General features: G+C 36.5%; 1 long non-coding RNA gene across 1 annotated transcript in view; it reads left to right on the forward strand.

Moving 5' to 3' along the window:
- Positions 1–21,603, forward strand: part of LOC135230740 (uncharacterized) — a 187,107-nt gene that overhangs the window by 149,358 nt on the left and 16,146 nt on the right. The window lies entirely within an intron of this gene.

A 21,603-nucleotide genomic window follows, 5' to 3' on the forward strand; every position in this document is an offset into this window, starting at 1 on the left:
GCGTATCAATGGTCCTGAGAAGTCTTGAAATTAAAAAAAAATTTGAAATGTGTCTAAAGTCAACATATTCCTTTTTTACTTGACCACTGTGCTTTTTAACATTTGTTTTGTAACTGAGCACTCTTTGCAGACCACTGCGTTAGACTAAAAAATAAAAATCTGGGGGTAAAAATAAATCCATGGGTCAAACTGAAACATTTGATTTGATTGAATTTAGGAAAAACTTTTGGAAGATGGGAGCCATGTATCCCATTATCAAATCTTCAAATTATTAAATGTTAGTATATTATAATTTTCCTGTGGATATTTTAATATTTCTAGTCTGTAGCATTTAGTAAATTGTTTGAGACTTTTGACATAATGCTTGCATACTAAGTTTATAAAATGACCCATAATAATAACTTTCTGCACAGTGTTTGCATGTAATGACTTTCAGGGAAATAAATCACATTCCGGTATGACAAAAATTTATCTAAAATACGCCCTTTTGTAAGAAGTTACATTTCATAAGAATGGAGCTAATGTATCATGTTCACTGACCTATACAGTTTAGTAGACTTTTAAGATTATATTGGCATTTTAAATTAGCTTAAAATATACTGTTCTGGGTAAAGATGAAATATATTGAAGCTGGGCATACTCACGGCAAGTCGAGTGTTTTATTATAAAGTCAATATATAATTTTATTGGGCTGACATCTATGCCATTCAGTATAGTGTTAGTCTCTTTTAAGTGGTGAATTTATAGCTTCTAACATTACAAACAATACCTAATTAAAATTTGATTTAAAAAAGCTCATGAATATCTTAAAACAAAAACCATATGCACAATACAAACTCTTGTATAAAAGTATAGCTTATTTTTCTTCTCTATGGTGGTTTAACACAGTCAGCTTAGTCTTTGGCATGTTCTGCAGTTTTTATTTAAAAACGTAGAAGAGTCTTTTGTGGATAATAAACCCACAGGTGATTCTCACTGAGTTGGCATTTAAAGTGTAAAAATGTTTTCTTCAGGGCTCTTGTACTAGTTGGTTTATGGCCAAACTATGATCCATGGTCCAAATCCAACCTGACACCTATTTTGGGAAATAAAATGTTATTGAAACACAGCCACCACCCATTTGTCTGTGGCTTCTTTTGCACTACAAAGGAAGAGTTGAGTAGTTACGACGGCGACCATATGGCCTGCAAAGTAAAAATATTTACCATCTGGTTCTTTATAGGAAAAAAAATAATTCTAATACCTGGTCTGGGCCAATAGGTCTCCAAGTGTGGTCCCCATACAAGCAGCATCAACATCACCAGGGAACTTGTTAAAAATGCAAAATCTACGGTTGCAATACACACCTAAACTACTGACTTGAAAATTCTAAGCTACAAGCAATCTGTGTTTTAACAAGCCCTTGTGGAGATTCAGATGCAAGCTCATGTTTGAAAACTAGTGGACCGGGTCAAATGATTGACTGCAGATGATGTTAAATCATCAGCAATACAAAAGAGAGATGATGATAGGCATATTTCAGAGTTAAATGTTATTGTCATCAAAAGTGAAGTACCTAATGTAACTGTTGCTTGTGGTGTAAGACCTCATCAGTTGGAATGTGGCACTCAGAGCAATTTTTTTTTTTTAATTGTACTTTGGAAACCCTGGTGGCATAGTGGTTAAGAGCTAAGGCTGCTAACTAATAGGTTGGCAATTCGAATCCACCAGGCGCTCCTTGGAAATTCTATGGGGCAGCTCTACTCTATCCTATAGGGTCACTATGAGTCAGAATCAACTGGATGGCAAAGGGTTTTTTTTTTTTTTTTTAGATGAAGTTTTATAGAGCAAACTAGCTTCTCTTTAAACAGTTAGTGCACGTATTGTTTTATGACATTGGTTAACAACCCCACGACACGTCAACATTCTCCCTTCTCGACCTTGGGTTCTCTATTACCAGCTATCCTGTCCCCTCCTGCCTTCTATTCCATTCCCCCTTGCCGGTGTGCCCCTTTAGTCTCATTTTGTTTTATGGTCCTGTCTAATCTTTGGCTGAAGGGTGAACCTCAGGAGTGACTTCATTACGGAGCTAAAAGGGTGTCCAGGGGTCATACTCTCAGGGTTTCTCCAGTCTGTCAGGCCAGTCTGTTTTTTTTGTGAGTTAGAACTTTGTTCTACATTTTTCTCCAGCTCTGTCCAGGACTCTCTATTGTCATCCCTGTCAGAGCAGTCAGTGGTGGTAACCAGGCACCATCTAGTTGTACTGGACTCAGTCCACTGGAAGCCGTGGTAGACGTGGTTCATTTTTCCTTTGGCCTAATCTTTTCCTTGTATCTTTAGTTTTCTTCAGTCTCCATTGCCCCCGAAGGGGTGAGACCAGTAGAGAATCTTAGATGGCCACTCATAGGCTTTTAATACCCGAGACACTACTTGCCAAAGTAGAACGTAGAACATTTTCTTTATAAACCATGTTATGCCAGTTGAGTTAAATATTCCACAAGACCATGGTCCCCACAGCCTAGCAATTTGGTCCCTCAGGGAATTTGGATGTATCTATGGAGCTTCCTTGACCTTACCTTGTACAAGTTGCTCTGGGTTCCCCAGTATTTTTTACTATCTTATCCATCACCAAAGTTGCCACTTATCTATTGTCTATTTAGTGTTTTTCCATCCCTCCTCCCACCCCGTAACCATCAAAGATTATTTCTTTTTGTGTGTAAACCTTTTCATGAATTTTTATAGTAGTGGTCTGATACAATATTTGCTCTTTTGTGATTAATTTATTTCACTCAGCATAATGCCCTCCAGATTCATCCATGTTATGAGATGCTTCACAGATTCATCACTGATCTTTAGCATTGCGTAGTACTCCATTGTGTGTATGTACCATAGTTTGTTTATCCGTTCATCTGTTGATGGGTATCTAGGTTGTTTCCATCTTTCTGCTATTGTGAACAATGTTGCAATGAACATGGGTGTGCATATGTCTATTCATGTGATGACTCTTATTTCTCTAAAATATATTCCTAGGTGTGGGATTGCTGGATCATATGGTATTTCTATTTCTAGCTTTCTAAGGAAGCGCCGTATCATTTTCCAAAATGATTGTATCATTTTGCATTCCCACCAGCAGCGCATAAGATTTGTAATCTCCCTGCAGCCTCTCCAACATTTGTTATTTTCTGTTTTTTTTTTTTTTTTTGATTCACACCAGGAATGCTGGGGTGAGATGGTATCTCATTGTGGTTTTGATTTGCATTTCTCTAATGGCTAGTGATAGTGAGCCTTTCCTCGTGTGTCTCTTATCCACTTGAATGTCTTCTTTGGTGAAGTGTCTGTTCATTTCCTTTGCCCGTTTTTTAATTGGATTATTTGTCTTTTTGTTGTAGAGGTGTTGGACTTTCCTGTAGATTTTAGAGATTAGACCTCTGTCGGATTTGTCATAGCCAATTTTTTTTTCCCAGTCTGTAGGTTCTCTTTTTACTCTTTTAGTGAAGTCTTTTGATGAGCATAAGTTTTTAAAAGATCTGGCTTAAAAAGCTTATATTCTGGAGTTTGTGTGTTGTTAGTTATGGTTTGTATCCTGTTAAAGTTAGAGCAATTTTTGAAATGTCACCACAGGAACTCAGCTAGAGTGACTATGTTATTGAGCATGGATAGACATAATGAGAAGTCTATAAAATTTTATTCCCTTCAAGAGAGGTCTTCATTATCCCTTCTTAGTGTAATAAGCAATCCTGCAGGTCCTGTTAGAGACGAATGTTAATTCCCTGAGAAAGAAACCATCTTTTTATAATGGCAACAACATACCATGGTTAAGACCATTAACTTTAGAGTCACATAAAAAAAAAAACATAGGAGGGTTTATTCTCTAGTGTGATACTTACAAGCTGCAGGACCCTGGGTAATTTTTTTTTTTTTTTTATCTAAGCCTCAGTTTCCTTGTCTTTAAAATGACGATAATGATAAAGCCTATCTTGTAGGGTAGTTTTGATAATTAAGAAAGATATTTACGTTAGGTACTTGGTACTTGGGATATAGAAAATTTTCTCTCTATTCTCTTTTTCCACTTGTTATTATTGTTCTTATTACAGATTAACTTTTTTTTTTTTAAGGAAAATAAGGCATTTTTTGATATCAGAAATCCTGATCCATAAAAATTACTACCAATATTTTTAGACATAATAATTTATAGAAAGGCACAAGTTGAAAAAAATGACATAAAACTGAAACTATTGCAGCATTGTTAGACAGTAATTTGTCTAATAAAATGGCATAGTTCTGCAAATTCAATATGATTCTACAAATCCAGTATGAAACCTTGACCAAGACTTCTTTGTCAGCTCCCATGGAAAATGCCCACCTTAGAAATCTGTCATATGAAGCCAAATGGTAGTGGCTTCCCTCTACTGACTGAGAAATGAAATGAATAGTGGACCTTGGATCAGGCCATAAGATCTTCTGTATTCACGGAGAGTCCCTCTCTCATCTGGAGATATAAACTGAAATTAGTGCAGCATTGTTAGACAGTAATTTGTCTAATACAATATCATAGTTCTACAAATTCAATATGATTATACAGATGTAGTATGAAACCTTTACCAAGACTTCTTTGTCAACTCCCACGGAATGCATCCACCTTAGAAAACCATCATAGATACAGGAAGGTTTTGCTAAATAGTATAGTTCATACTGCTCTATTTTATAATCTTTTATCCTCTTTTACAATATTTTCAATGTTAAGGTCAACATTAGGTCACCAGACAGAGTTCTTAGCCAGTTCTTTCATGTGAATTGTTTCTAGCTGTGCTGCATCAAGCACAGCTAAGCAAACTTTCAGTATAAAGAAGTTGATTCTTCTAAAAGACATACTTTTAAACATGCTCAAGTCACTCTCCACTAAAAAACAAAACAAAAACTTTTTCCTGAAGACTACAGCCCCATTAGCTATAGCTCTACGTTCTTGTTTTATTCCCAGGCAAGCTTCCTGAAAGAGTCATTTATATTTGCTCGATTTACTTACCTCCCACTCACTCTTTCAACTCATCCAGTCTGACTCCTAACCAATCACTCTTCTGCAACAGCTTTCATTCACATCACCAATAATCTCTCTATGTTGCTGTATTTGTTTTCTATTTCTATGTAACAAATTACTACAAAAAGTGGTGGCTTGAAACAATACATATTTACTATCTCACAGTGTCCATGCGTCAGGAGTTGAGGTAGGACTTAGCTTGGTTCCCTGCATCAGGCTGCAGTCCACCAGGCTACAGTCTAATCAGAGGAAGGAAGGAGGGAAGGAATGAAGAAATAAAGGCACAAGGAAGGAAGGTACAAAGAAAAGAAGAAACAAAAGAACCAAGGAAGAAAATTCTCGAACAAGATGTTATAGACTGGCTATTCCCCCTTTAAATGAAAGTAAACATCCTGAAAATTATTCAACAGATAATGATAAAACGACTCTGAAAGCTTGAAAGAAAGTAGACTGTCTGGGACTTCAGGTCTTGAGGAAAGACAATATGGTATGTTCCCTGGGTTTTCTTTTTACTTCTTATAAGAGGTTTGCAACCCAGAAATACAACAGGAATAGATACAAGTAAAAAACAAAAAGCAAGAAATGCCTGCTTTCTCATCCAAAGGACTAGGAAAGGGGAAGCCTAACAGAGACCTAGTAAAGAGTTTCAATACCCAATCCAGTCCAGCAGGTAGATTGATCCACCAGCAGAGAACAGCAGGGCCCCAGGCCATATCAGTCCCTGTCCCCCACCTCCCATCCCCTGCAACCCCACCACAACTTTCCCTGGTGGGTAGACTAATCTAGTGGCAATGGCAGCAATGGTAATATTCTGTTTCTCCCTACTATCCACTGAGTAGCATAAGAAGGCCCATGATCAGTAGTTCCTGCTCCTACCCAGAAGGTAAGCCAGCAACATCAGGCCCCAGGAAGTGCCTTCCACCTTGGAAGATGGCACCAGAAGGCTTTGAGCAAGAACCCCAGCAGTGCCAGAAGAATAAAAGAGACCAGAATAGTGTTCCAAGGGCTCCAAAAATTAGACTGTCATTAAAACTAAAGCTCAAAAAAGTTGGCCATAACCTACACACTAAATCTAACAGGAAAAACACATTGCCATAAAGTCATGTCTAACTCATAGTGACCCCATAGGACAGAGTAGAACTGCCCCATAGGGTTTCCAAGGAGCTGCTGGTGGATTCGAACTGTCAACCATTTGGTTAGCAGCCTGAGCTCTTAACCACTGTGCCACCAGGGCCCCAAACAGGAAAAGTGCCCATTAAAATAGAAAATTTAAATACAATCAAGAGTCTCTTAAAATAATAATGGAAATGTCCGAGATACAACTGAAAATAATTATCATACCGAGAACCAAGAATACCATATTATGAATGAGAAAAGACCATCAGTTCACACCAATACCAAAATGAATTAGACGTTGGAATTATCTGACAAGGAAATTAAAACAGATGTCATATAAATGCTTAAAAAAAATTAGAAGTTCTCTTGAAACAAATGAAAAAATAGAAAATCTCCCTATATAAATATGTTATAAAAGAGAACCAAACGGAAATTTTATAATTGAAAAATACAATAATCAAAATAAAACTCATTGGGCAGGTTCAGTGGCAGAATATAAATGAAAGAGGATAAATAAATGAACTTGAAGACAGAGCAATAGAATTTACTAAGTGTGAACAACAAAGTGAATATGTACTAAACAAAAATGAACAGAACCTCTTGGATCTGTAAAATAGCAGAATATTTAATATTTGTATATCAGATTTCCAGAAGGAGAGGACAAAGAGCATGGGATTTAAAAAGTGTTCAAAGTGATGGCTGAAAACTTCTCAAAAATTGTCAAAAGACATAAATCTGCAAATTTGAGAAGCTGGGTATCATGGATTGAATCATGTCCCCCCAAAAATGTGTATATTAACTTGGTTAGGCCATGATTCCCAGTAGTGTGTGGTTGTCTGCCATTTTGTGATTGTAATTTTATGTTTAGAGGATTAGGATGGGATTATAACACCATCCTTACTCAGATCACCTCCCTGATCCAATGTGAGGGCAGTTTTCCTGGGATGTGGCCTGCACCACCTTTTATCTCTCAAGAGATAAAAAGGAAAGTGAAGCAAGTAGAGAGTAGAAGACCTCATACCACCAAGAAAGCAGCACCAGGAGCAGAGTACATCCTTTGGACCCAGGCTCCCTGTGCCTGAGAAGCTCCTCCACCAGAGGAAGACTAAGAACAAGGACCTTCCTCCAGAGCCGACAGAGAGAGAAAGCCTTCCACTCGGGCCAACACCCTCAATTTGGACTTGTAACCTACTAGACTGTGAGAAAATAAATTTCTCTTTGTTAAAGCCATCCACATGTGGTATTTCTGTTATAGCTGCACTAGATAACTAAGACACTTAGTGAACCTCAACTAAGATAAACTAAGAAAAAAAAATTCACACCAAGACATATAGTAATTAAACTTACGAAAACTAAAGACAAAAATCTTTAGAACAGGTAGAAAGAACACCAATTTGAAAAATTTTTTATCTGAAATCATAGAAGCCAGAGTAAATGACAACACATTTTTCAAGTGTTATAAGAAATGTCAACCAAGAAACCTATATCCAATGAAATAATTTTTAAGGAAAAATAGACATTCTCAGATAAAAGGAAACTGAGAAAATTTGTTGCTAGCAGACCTACCCCTAAAGAATGGCTAAACAAAACTCTCCAAACACAAAGGAAATGATAACAGAAAAAGTTTTGGACCTTCAGAAAGGAAAGAATAACGTAAAATGGATGAAAATACAACTAAACATATTTTGTGGTTGAAGCAAATATAACATTTTCTGATGTGGCACTCTGTATATAGAGAGAATAATGAGACAATTATATTTTAAAAATGGAGAGGGAAAAGGGACTTAAATGAACGTCAGGTTTCTATATTTCAATAGGAGTGGTAAAGCATTGATAGCAGTAGACTGTGATAAGCTACATATGTATATGGAAATACCTATAGCAGCCACTAGGAGTCCTTGGGTGGCACGAATGGCTAAACACTCAGCTGCTAACTGAAAAATTGGCAGTTCAAATGCACCCAGAGGTGCCTCAGAAAACAGGCTTGGTAGTCTGCTTTCTGAAAGATCACAGTCATCAAAGCTCTATGGAGTAGTTCTGCTCTGCACACGTGGAGTCTCCATGAGTTGGAATTGACTCAAAAGCAACTACAACAACAATAAGAGCAACCAATAAGAAAATTATATAAAGTTATATACTCAAGAACATTATACATAAATCAAAATGGAGCTGGAAAAAAAATGTGCGAGTAAGGAAGGCAAGAAAAACTAAGGAACAAACAGAAAATAAATAATAAAATGGAAAACATAGGCTCCAACATATTGATAACTATATAAAATGTAAATGCTGTAGATACCCCAATTAAAAGGCACAAATTGTCAGATTGGATACAAAAGCAAGACCCAACTATATAGTCCTTAAAATATAAGTATACCAGAAAGGCTAAATACAAGAAAATGGAAAAGTATATATCATGCTAACACTATTTAAATGAAATCAGAAGTGACTATATTGATATCAGAAAAAAAAAAGATTTCAGACAGAAACATATTACTTGGAATAAAGAAGTTCATTTCATAATGATAATGGGGTCATTACACTCAGAGGACATATAATCCCAAATGTTTATGGCCTCAATTATAAAGTTTCAAAATACATGTACCAAAAATTGATAGAATAGCAAGAAAAAAAAAAAAAAAGGAAGAAAAATCCACAAGTATAGTTGGAATTTTAATACTCTTCTTTCAAAAATTAATATAATGCATAGGGAAAAATCAGCAAGGATGTAGTAGACTTGAACAACACTTTCAACCAATTTGACCAGATTGACATTTATAGGACTCTCCACATAACAATAGCAGAATACAGTCAAGTGCACACAGAAAATTTATTAAGATAGACCACATTCTGGACAATAAAATAAGACTCATTAAAGGGATTCAAGTCTCGCAAAGTATGTTCTATGAGCACATTAGTATTAAAATAGAATTCAGCAATAGAATGGTATCTGAAAAAAAAATTTAGAAATTAAGTAATACTCTTCTAAATAAACAGTGGACCAAAAAACAGTTCAAAATGAATTTTAGAACTTACCTAATTAACATAAAAACAAACTATATCAGAATTCATGGGACATGACTAAAGTAGTAATTTGGATGAAAAATATAAATAACTGACATATTAGAAAAGAAGAAAGGTCTCACCCCAATGACCTTAGCTTCCACTTTAAGAAATTAACTAAAGAAGAGCAAATTAAACTTAATAAGTAGAAGGATGTAATAAATATCAAAGTAGAAATCAGTTACATAAAAAGGAAAAACAATAGGTAAAGTCTATGAAACCAAAAGGTGTTTTTTTTAGAAGATCAAAAAAAAAAAATGGATAAACCTATAGCCAGATAAATTAGGAAAAAAGACAAAAATGAACATCAGGAATGAAAAAGTAACATCACTAGGTATTGTACAGCTATTAAAAGCATAATAGGAGTCTATTGCTAACAACTTCAAGAGCCCTTGGGGGACACAAATGACTAAGCACTGGAATACTAACTGAAAGGTTGGTAATTCAAACCCACCCAAAGATGCATCGAAAGACAGGCCTGGCAGTCTGCTTCTGAGATGTCACAGCCTTTAAAACGCTGTGGAGCAGTTCTACTCTGTACTCATAGTGTTGCCATGAATTGGAATAGACTCAGCAGCAACTATTAACAACTGACAACTCTATTATATTAAAAATCTTAGATGGAATAAACAAGTTCCTTGAATGACACAAACTACCAAAGTTTACTCAACAACAAATAGATAACCTAAATAGCTCTATATCTATTAAAGAAATTGATTTTGTAGTTAAAATCCTTCCCAGAAAGAAAATTTTAGGCCCAAATGGCTTCACAGTGAATTCAAACATTTCAGGAATAAATACACATATACCTAATTAGTACTATTCATCACCCCAAACAGATATCCATCACTCCAAAAAGTTATTCATCACCTCAAACAGTGCCCCTTAAGCAATAACTCACAGTTCTTCTCCCCCAATCCCTGGTTACCACTAATAAACATTGATCACTATGCATTTGTCTATTCTAGATATTTCGTGTAAGTGGGTCATACAATATTTGTCCCTTTGTGTCTGACTTATTTCACTCAGTGTAATATTTTGAAGGTTCATTCATGTCATAGCATGTATCAGAACTTCATTTTTCTTTATGCCTGAATAATATTGCATTGTATGAATGTGCCACATTTTGTTCATCTATTTATCTGTTGATGAACATATGTTGTTTCCACGTTTTGGCTTTTGTGAATAATGCTGCAATGAGCATTGATGCTTGAGTCCCTCCCTACTTGCAAGTTATCTGGGAATATACCTAACAGTGGAATTGCTGGTCACGTGGTAATTCTGTATTTAACTTTTTGGGGATCTAATATCCATTCCTGATAAAAACATTCGGCAAACTGGCAATAGAATCAAACTTCCTTGTCTTGATATGGGGCAATGTCTTAGTCATCTAGTGCTGCTATAACAAATAAAAGGATGGTTTTAACAAAGACAGATTTATTTCTTCACAGTAAAAAGTAGGCTAAAAATCCAAATTCAGGGCATCAGCTCCAGGGGAAGGCCTTTTCTCTCCACCAGCCTTCTCATCAATCTTCCCCTTGGACTAGGAGCTTCTATGTGCAAGGAACCCTGGTTTGGTCCAAAGAAAGTGCTCTGCTCCTGGCACTGCTTTCTTGGTTGTATGAGGTCCCCCTGTCTCTCTGCTCGCTTCTTTCTTTTATATCTCAGGAGATTGCCTCAAGACACAATCCAATCTTGTAGATTGAATCCTGCCTCACTAACACAACTGCTGTCCATCCTCCCTTAACGTCACAGAGGCAGGATTTACAACATATAGGGAAATCAGACAATACCGGGAATTATGGCCCAGCCAAGCTGATACATTTTGGGGGGGGGACATAATTCAATCCATGACAGGCAACTAAGTTGCTCTGTAGTTGATTCCAACTCATAGCCATACCATGTATGTTAGAGAAAAACTGTGCTCCATATGGTTTTCAATGGCTGATTTTTTGATAGTATACTGCCAGGCCTTTCTTTCCAGGCACCTCTAGTTGAACTCAAACCTCCAACCATTCTATTAGCAGCCGAATTAACTAGACACACATGATGTTACCATTAGTGGGAATGGACCCCATGGCAACAGGTGTTCATTAAAAATCTACAGCTGGTGTATTTAATGTTGAAAGAAAGAATGTTTTTCCTCCAAAGTGAATACCAAGACAAGGCTTTTTGCTTTATCACTTATATTCAATGTAGCTTTGAGAATTCCAGCCGTTGCAGTTAGGCAAGGAAAAAAAAAAAAAAAAAAGCAACCAGTTTGAAAAAGAACTAAAGCCATTTATTTGCAGATGATGTGATCTTCTATGGTGACAATCCTCTGAAATCTACAAAAAAAATACCAAAATTAACAAGTGACATTAGCAAGGGCACAGAATACAAGATCAATACAAAATAAATCATTTTGATATATACTTGTGATCAATAATTGGAAGCAAAAAAATTTAAATACTATTTACAACAACATAAAAAATAGTAAATGCTTAAGGATAAATGTGACAAAAGATGTGAAATATCTGTAAAGTAAAAACTATAAAATATTGCTCAGAGAAACTACAAACAGATGATATATTGTGTTGATAGGGCGGAAGATTCATTAAAATGCAAGTTCTCCAAAAAATGACTATAGGTTTAACACAATTCCAATCAAAATCACAGTAGACTTTTTTAAAAATAGATATTGACAAGCTGAACCTAAAATTTCTATGGAAATGCAAAGACATGTAATAACAAAAAAAAAATTTTTTTAAAAGAACAAACAGGGTTAACATTAGTTGATTTGAAGACAGTCATAAAGACAATATGGTATAGGTGTAAATATGTGTAATTAGATCAACAGAGTCCACAAATAGACGCACACATATATGAACAACTGACTTTTGACAATGGTGTTAAGGGGACTTGGTGGAGAAATGAGCGGCTTTTCAACCAGTGGTTCTGGAAAAACTGGATATCCCTATGCAAACAAAGAAAAGGAACTTTAATTAATACATTATACCACATACAAATATTAGCTTAAGATGGACCAGGAATTTAAATGCAAAACCTAAACTATAAAACTTCTTGAAAAATACTTAGTATTTTTGCCATGCTGTTTAGGCAAAGATTTCTTTTACATGATATCACAATCCACGCAAGAACAAATGAATAAATTGTTCAATTTAAAATTTATGCTCGTCAAAAGACACTGTTAAAGAATGAAAAGACAAGTCACATACTAGGAGAAAACTTTTCAAAGCATATATCTGACAAAGGACTTATGACCGAATGTATAAAGAACTCCAAAAATCAGTAGTAAGAAAACAAACAACCCAATAAAACACGGGCTGAAGATTTGAACAGACTCTTCACCAGAGAATATATGTGAATGGCAAATAAGTACACAAAAGATGCTAAACATGATTAGTCATTAGGGAAATGCAAGTTAAAACTTCATCGTAATGCCACTACATTCTAATTTAAAAAGGCTAAAATTAAAAAATATTGACCATAACAAGTGTTGGCAAGGTATGGGTTGACTGGTCATCTCATGGACTGCTGGTGGGAATATAAGATGGTACAACCACTTTGAAGAGTTTGACAGGTTTCTAGTAAGTTAAGCATATACCTGTCATAAGATCCAGCCATTCTACTTCTGATATTTACTCAAAAGAATTGAAAGCATGTGTCTACACAAATATCTGTACATGAATATTCATAGCAGCTTCATTTGTAATAGCCAAAAACTGGAAACAGTTCAAACATTCATCATGTGAATGGATAAACAAACTGTTATAGCTATACAATGAAATTCTATCCAGCAATAAAATGGAATAAACTGTTGATAAATTAAACAACGTGGATGAATCTCAAAATAATTTTACTTAGTGAAAAAATCTAGATCAAAAAGAGTACATACAATATAATTCCATTTATTTAAAACACTTGAAAATGCAAACTAATCTATACTGACAAAAATCACTTCAAAAGTTACCTGGGGAAGGGGGCCATGAGGAGGAGTGGGATGGTTGCATTACACAGGGAAATCAATCTTTGGGGATGGTGGATATGTTCATTGTCTTAATCATGATGATGGTTTCATAGGTGTATAACCAATTGCTCTAGAGTCAATTCCAACTCATGGTGACCCCATGTGTGTCAGAGAACTGTGCTCCATAGGGTTTTCAATGGCTGTGACCTTTCAGAAGTAGATCATCAGGCCTTTCTTCCAAGGCCTTTCTTTGGGTAGATTCATGTATACATACGTCAAAACATCAAATCTTTCACTTTAAGTATGTGTGGTTTATAGTGTCAGTATACCTCACAAAAGCTGTTGATTTTTAATTAAATTTACTTGTACTTACTAAGAGATTAATCAATGGGAAAAATTGAAGAATTAAAGTCATGTTGTTTTTTTTTGTAAAGGAGTCTGTAACACATATCATATGTTATTGTTGTTAGGTGCCGTCAAGTTGATTCCGACTCGTAGCAACCCCGTGCACAACAGAACGAAACACTGCCCGGTCCTGTGCCATCCTCACAATTGTTGCTATGCTTGACCCCATTGTTGCAGCCACTGGGTCAGTTCATCTCATTGAGGGTCTTCCTCTTTTTTGCTGACCCTCTACTTTACCAAGCATGATATCCTTCCCCAGGGTATCTCTCCTGATGACACGTACAAAGTATGTGAGAGGCAGTCTCACCACCATCCTTGCTTCTAGGGAACATTCTGGTTGTACTTCTTCCAAGACATATTTGTTCATTCTTTTGACAGGCCATGGTATATTCAATATTCTTCACCAACACCACAATTCAAAGGCGTCAATTATTTGGTCTTCCTTATTCATTGTCCAGCTTTCGCATACGTAGGAGGTGATTGAAAACACCATGGCTTAGGTCGAGCACACCTTAGTCCTCATGGTGACATCTTTGCTTTTTAACACTTTAAAGAGGTTGTTTGCAGTTGAATTGCCCAATGCAATGTGTCTTTTGATTTCTTGACTGTTGCCTTCATAGATGTTGATTGTGGATCCAAGTAAAATGTAATCCTTGACAACCTCAATCTTTTCTCCATTTATTGTGATGTTGCTTATTGGCTCAATTGTGAGGATTTTTGTTTTCTTTATGTTGAAGTATAATCCATACTAAAGGCTATGGTCTTTGATCTTCATCAGTAAGCACTTCAAGTCCTCTTCTCTTTCACCAAGCAAGGTTGTGTTATCTGCCTAACACAAGCTGTTAATGAGCCTTCCTCCAATCCTGATGCCCTGTTCTTTTTCGTATAGTACAGTTCCTCAGATAATTTGCTCAGCATACGGATTGAATAGGTATGGTGTAACACATATAGACTATATCAAACATGACACCTCTAAGAATTATGAAAACTCAGTGCCAGACAATTCTTAATCAAGAGATAATGGGGTGAAAGGGCCATAAGTCCAATATTTGAAGTTAGACCTAAGTTCAAATCTCAGCCCTGCTCCTGACTGGCCGTGTGACCTTTGGCAGTTTACTTAACCTTTTTATTATTAGTGTTATTGGAAAATGGTTATCTTACAGAAAAATCATGATTTGGGATTTTTTTTATTTTCTGTTTTATATTATCTGCAAGTCCCAGACTTTCTTCAAGAAACACGTACTACTTATATATTTAGAAAAATAGTTTTTAAAAAATCATTGCATTCTGTGTGTTTGTGTATATGTGTGTGTGTTTGCATATGTGTGTGTATGCTTTATTTACTCAACTACATAAAGAAGCATGGGTAGCAAACAGACTGCATAAAAATAGCTCAAAATGTTATCAGTTGTTATATTAAGGTAGTAAGACTATTAAAGCTTTTCTCCTTATACTTTGCAGCATTTTTACATTTTCTACAATTAATATTATTTACTTTTACAGTGGAAAAAAAAGGAAAATTTATTTTTACAAATTTGTATAATTTATGTTTTCTCATTTTGTTTCATTATCTTTGCTTTTATGTCTTTTTGCCTTGTTATTTATTTATTTTAATTCAGGTTTATTTAGTTTTCAGTAGCTAAGAATTTCTCGGTAGCAGAGTTGTGGCCTGATATTAAAACAATAAAATTACTGTTTTCACATAGGTAATTGACAATTGGCAATTAACCTGAGTCCATAAAATGGCATCAACTCTGTCTATTGAGTTTTGAATAATAACAAAAATACATGAAAGAGGTTTTTTTTTTCAGTTTTATCTTCTTATAAAATTTTAATTCCTAATAACATAATTATCCCTTTTGGCAGTAATATTATATTCTTCCTTAATATAAACACTGTGATATCATCAAGAGATAACATTTAAAAATTATTTTGTTTTCAGATAGCTAGATGTTTCAAATGCCATAATATTCTAATATTGACCAGTTTAGTAAAAATTGTTATGATTAACCATGTTCCTACCTTCATATTAGGAGTTATTGAACATAATTTAACCTTTTCCTGATGACTCAAGGATAGCTTTATAAACACCCATTACTGTAAAATGAGATAAAAAAATTTCTATGTGCTTCCCTCCCTCAGTTGTCAGCTGTTACTTCTACTGTAATTGCTCTTGCTTTTTAACTGTGTATTCTTTTGACATTTGTTTCCCATTTTAGTTCACTCCTTCAGAGAATGGAGGAATGTGCTAAACTATCCTGGTTAAGAATTGTATGTTATGTATGAGTCAGTGAATCAAGGTTTGAAAGTCAATCAAAACCTCTGATGCTTTATGATAAATAGTGTAAAAGAAGTAGAGAACATTAGCCAATATAAGACGTGGGACACATTAGGTTAAAAGATCCTGGAGATGTCTGTGTATCTTCTAGCTGACTTCATCTCAGGTCTGTGCTGGGTCTCCAGATACTTGTGTTCTTCATCAAGTCCCAATCCCTAAACCATGTCCCAAAGACTATGATAACTATGATGATGACTTGGTGCTACTGTCATCTCACTTGTATAGCTAGGAGCTTAGGCAGTGATGGGAAAGGGAACATCTCATATCTTCTGAGAAAAGTTGAGTGTTTGCATAGCTGGAAGATCAGGAATAAGGCAGGCTTCAGAGCTCTGCCATTCTCTATATGTCAACTTTATTCTCAGGCTGGTGTGAAGCTGCCCCTACAGCTACAGACCTCAAGAATGTGTATGACAATGTGTAGAGGAAAAGATACTGTCTCTTCCTAGGCTTCTTTATAAGCTAGAAAACCTCCCAGAAGCTCCTAGAAAAATTTTCCCATCATTTCATTGACCTAAGTTGGATTACATCCCCAATCTTATACTATCACTCTACACCAGAGGAACGTTACACACTCATTGGCTTAAGCTTGTTACCCTGAACAGATAATTTTCAAGATCTGGTTAAGGATAATCAAGGACACCAAAAAACTGAAATGGAATGGTTGCCAAGGAGTCTGCCACAATATTCAGTACCCTTCCCGCATACCGTACTTCCAATTCATTGTTTTCATTCGTCTTCAAAACAACCTTGAAAAGTAAGTATTGGGACTGCTTCTTCTCCAGGAAGTCTTGACCTCCATAGGTTCAAGAAAGAATAACACAAAGGTCTCTTAAAAATTTAAGCATAATGTGGGCTTCATTTCACTTGATCTTTCTGACCTTTTGTCTCAAACTTGTTGTCCAAGACTGAATTCACTTTTATACAAGCATTAGTTCCTCCTCTTTTGATTTCCCTCAATTGCTACAGAGTATATTAGAACTGGGAAACCCTGGTGGCGCAGTGGTTAAGTGCTACGGCTGCTAGCCATAAGGGTCGGCAGTTCAAATCCACCAGGCTCTCCTTGGAAACTCTATGGGGCAGTTCTACTCTGTCCTATAGGGTCGCTATGAGTCGGAATCGACTCGACGGCACTGGGTTTGGTTTTTTGTTTTTGGTATACTAGAACTGAGAGGTAAGTGACGATCTATAATGTTGGTCAGTAACCTCCTCTGAGCCCCTCCAGTTCTCTACGTATCATCAAATGGCATCATATCCTAAAACCTGGATATTTACTACAAGGCCTTTAAACCTAACTCATTCCCATCTCCTTGAAGTCACAGCTACCCAGCAGTCTGCTACAACCTTCCAAGTGCTACAGCCACTTTCTCTCCTGGAAATATTTCTGGATACTGGCTTGAGACACGGAATCTTCCTGGAAAGTATTCAGGTTTTCTGTCATGGAAATTTGAGTCCCAGATACATTTTAATTCAGTCAAATCAGGATCTTGTCAACTATGCCAAGCATTTAGTATTGGGTATCTCCACCCTAATGGTAGGTTTTTCCAAGTGTCCCTTAAGTAATATAGAAAGGGAGGTATTAAAACTAATCTCAGATTGTTTATTTGCTATTTGGCTTAGCGTAACTGGTAACACACTGGTTAAGAACTACGGCTGCTAACCAAAAGGTCAGTAGTTCAAATTCACCAGCTGCTCCTTGGACCCCATGGGGCAGTTCTTCTCTGTCCTATAGGGTCGCTGTGAGTCAAAATCAACTCAATGCATGGCAATGGTTTTTTTTTTCTTTTTTGGTTTAACTAATGGAGCAAGTAAGGTTATTTAACATTATGTGCCATATTACTGCTTGTGCTGTATATTTGTTTACATATATTTGCCTACATATTTTGTCAGCAATCCCAAAATATCTTAGGGTTGCTAATGGGAGCAAGGGCCAGAAGAGGAGTTATTGGGAAGATCAGGAATCTGGATGATGATATTAAGGTGACTTCCAATCCGCCCCTATATATCATTCAGTGCTCTTTTTTCTTACCTGAGCCCTGCAGTTTGTGGACAGTTTATGTTGAAATTATCTTCAGTTTCTTCTTTAACTTTTTAACAGTCCAGTTTCTTTCTGTTTTACATCAACTTCCCCTGCATCTCCCTTCCATTACAGGCCCAGCCTTTCTTCCTTTCAATCTTAAACAACTATTAATCACCTACTACAGATGAGGCTACAAGAGCTCAGACAGGTTAAATAACTAATGCAATGTCAAAGGCTAGTAAGTGCCAAAGTTGAGATACAAACCTAATATAGGTTCCAAAACTACTTTTTTCCTACTATTCATTGCTATCTACCTACACCACGTGTGTCCTCATTTTAGTTCTCTAGAACTTGCCTTAGGCTTAACCCTTAAACAATTTTTGTAACATAAAATGTCGTATAAAAAAGCATACATAAAATGTATGTACCACTTAAATAATTATAAATGAACATTCATGTGCCTAACATACCACACTCACTGCGCTGTTTCGCTTCTCTCTTTACTTAAAAACCAACCAGGTGCCATTGAGTAGTTTCTGATTCATGGTGACACGAAGTGTGGCAGAGTAGAACTGTGCTCCACAGGGTTCTCAAAGGCTGATTTTTCGGAAGTAGATCACCAGATCTTTCTTCCAAGATGCATTTGGGTGGACTCAAACCTCCAACTTTTGTTAGCAGCTGAACACGTTAACTATTTGCACTGCCCAGAGATTCCATCTCTTATTACTGTTACTACTAATACTATTACTACCAGATGCCATTGAGTGATTCCAACCTATAGGGATCCCATGTGTTGCAGAGTAGAACTGCACTCCATAGGATTTTCAAGGCTGTGACCTTTTTGGAAGCAGATCGCTAGGGCTTTCTTCTGAGGCACCTCTGGGTGGGTTAGAAACTCCAACCTTTCAGTTAATAGAGCGTATGAACAATTCACACCACCTAAGGACTTCTTCTCTTAACATACGTACATCCATTCCAGGAGAGCAGTCTTCCTCACTCGTCATTTCTTGGGCCCTTCTTCAAGGCAACCATTTCTTAAGTCCTACAACAAAACCAAGGGAATAAAATATATCATCTAAGTAAAAGGAACTCAAGAGAAACAAGTAGTCAGGGATTTCTCACCCTCCTTAATGGTTAGCTAGAAAATCTTAATAAATGTTATGTTTTCAATTAATATCTTAGATTGTGGTTATAACAATTAATTAAAAATTGAAGTTGTACTCAGTTGAATTTTTCTGCACACCTGAAATTAATATATTTAATTGACTAATTATCTTAGCATAAAAATAGATTAAAGGGATATTAAATTCAGGATAAAGATGTGGCAGTTTGCTTTCATAAAGATTTACAGCCTTGGAAACACTATGGGGCAGTTCCACTCTGTCCTATAGGGTTGCTATGGGTCAGAATTGACTAAACAGCAATGGGTTTTTTGGTTGGGACATTAAATTAGATTCACAGACTAAACATTTTTGAGCCTATCAGAAAAATTAAAATCAAGCAAAAAAAAGTTTAGAAGACAGTTAAAATATTTTAGACAATTTAATTGTTCAAGGTAATAATCAAAAGTATATTTTAAGCTCTTTTTTTTTTTGTTTTATGGAAGGTCCATAGGTTTAGGCCACCTTGTGGCTTAGGTATCTTTGCAGCCAAATTCCTCCTGAGATTCTATACAGCGCGCATTTTTTACAACGTTCCACCCGCACTTATTTTCCCAACATGGCTGGCCTAGGAAATCATTCATTTGTGTTAGGGCTTGAGCTCCCACTGGACTTCTTTTAAGATGCAAATGTTTCTGAGGCGTAACTTCATGCAAATCATTAAACTCCTTAGCATGAAAGTGTTTTCAGATCATTTGCCTCAATAACTGGAAGGAATCCAACAGCCACAGATCTTTGGATGCCTGAAAAGAGAAGGGAAAAGTCAGAAAATCAGTGTATAGGTGAGGGTTTGAAAAACAAATTTTACCTGTCACATATTTTTGCGGAAGAGTTGGCTGTATTATCTGATGAAGGACTTTTGCAAATAAAATTTCAGCCTTTTTCATACCTTTCCTCTCATTTCAAGTAACTACTGTGCTAATTCATAATTCATAAAACTCCTTTATGAAAGCTTTCCTGTTGACTCCCTGACCCTCCCTGGCAGAGGTTGGAGCCCCCTCTTATCTGTTCCTGAAACGCTTTGTACAGATTGTTAATACTGTACTTATCTCACTGTATTTTATTCCGTTGCTTGCATGTCAGTTTCCTTCCCAACATGCCCCAAGTGGCTTAAGGGCAAGCAGACACATCTTATTTATCTGCATATCAGTAGCTTAAGCACATTTGATATATAGCCATCACTCTAACAAAATTTTGCTAAAAAGAAAAAGAATGAATTGTAAAAGAGACAACTTTATTTATGCCATGATACTTGTTGGGGTTTAAAGGCATCCAGTGAGTAATTTCTGTATTCCAGAACAATTTTTGAGCCAATTGAGATATTGACAAAATGTCAGGCAGTTAGATCAACCATCAGCTTTATTACTTTTAAAAACTAGATTGGAGGACTTAGCCTAGATATTCGGCAACAATGGGCTCCTTTATATTGAACTCCAGAATTGGGCAGTGGTAGAATTTGCACCTTCCTTGTGGGAGACCCTTCCATGGGGCTAATGCGCCTCAAGGGCAGCCACTGTCATCTGTCAGTGGGGGCTCACGTGTTTCTATGATGTTAAACAGGTTTCAGTGTAGCTTCCAGACTAAGCCTGACCAGGAAGAAAGGGCTGGTCGTCTACTCAGAAAATCAGCCAGTGAAAGCCCCGTGGATCACAACGGTCAGATCTGCGACTGATCGTGGAAATGACGCAAAACCAGGTGGCATTTCATTTGGTTGTACATGGGGTTGCCATGAGTCGAGGGCTGACTGCACGACAGCTAACGACAATAACAACAACAGCCACCTTGAAAAGAGGGAAAAAAGAAAGTTACAGGGATTCAAAACTGGAGCAGAATTTGAGGGCAATTTCAAGTGGGGAGAGAATGAAAAAAAAAAAAAATGAGGCCTCATACAAAGGATGACACATGGGCAAAGACTTGAAGAAGGTGAAGGAGTTATACCAGTCTATGCTAAGTGTCCAGGATCCATGACTGGTACATTTAACAGGGAGAACTCTCCCATCCAGAGGTTAATTTTCAGCACAATGAATCTATGATATCTGGGGGAATCAAGACCAATATATACTGTCTCTTCTCAAATAGAAGCTGTTAAAATAATTTTGTCCTTCTGCAAAGTTAAGAAATTTGCCATGGTGGACACCCTAGTCCTCAGAGCTTGCTTGAGATGCCTTTCTTTCCCATGTAATTTTTCCAAATCTTTAAACTTAATTTTTGCTTTTTGAGCATCAAGGCTGGATTTGATGTGAGGCTGTCTAATGAAAGAATGTCTAAAAAGCCTGGCGAGCAGGTGTCTCTGGTCCTGGTCCATAGAGACTGTCGCCGTGCACATTGCTTTGGAATTGCTTAAGCTTGTACAACTACTCCATTTCATCTGGAGAATTAACTTCAGCATGTCCCTGACCTGAAACAGCTGTCGTTACTTCAGAAATATGGGCCTCTAGGGACCTAATGAAGATAAGTGTCTGCTCTTTCGAGAAATTCTTTTTCCTCAATGTTTAACTGTTCTAGGCAGGCCTTGAGTAGAAT

The sequence above is a fragment of the Loxodonta africana genome, chromosome 3, assembly GCF_030014295.1.
Source record: "Loxodonta africana isolate mLoxAfr1 chromosome 3, mLoxAfr1.hap2, whole genome shotgun sequence".
NCBI classification, from domain to species: Eukaryota; Metazoa; Chordata; class Mammalia; order Proboscidea; family Elephantidae; genus Loxodonta; species Loxodonta africana.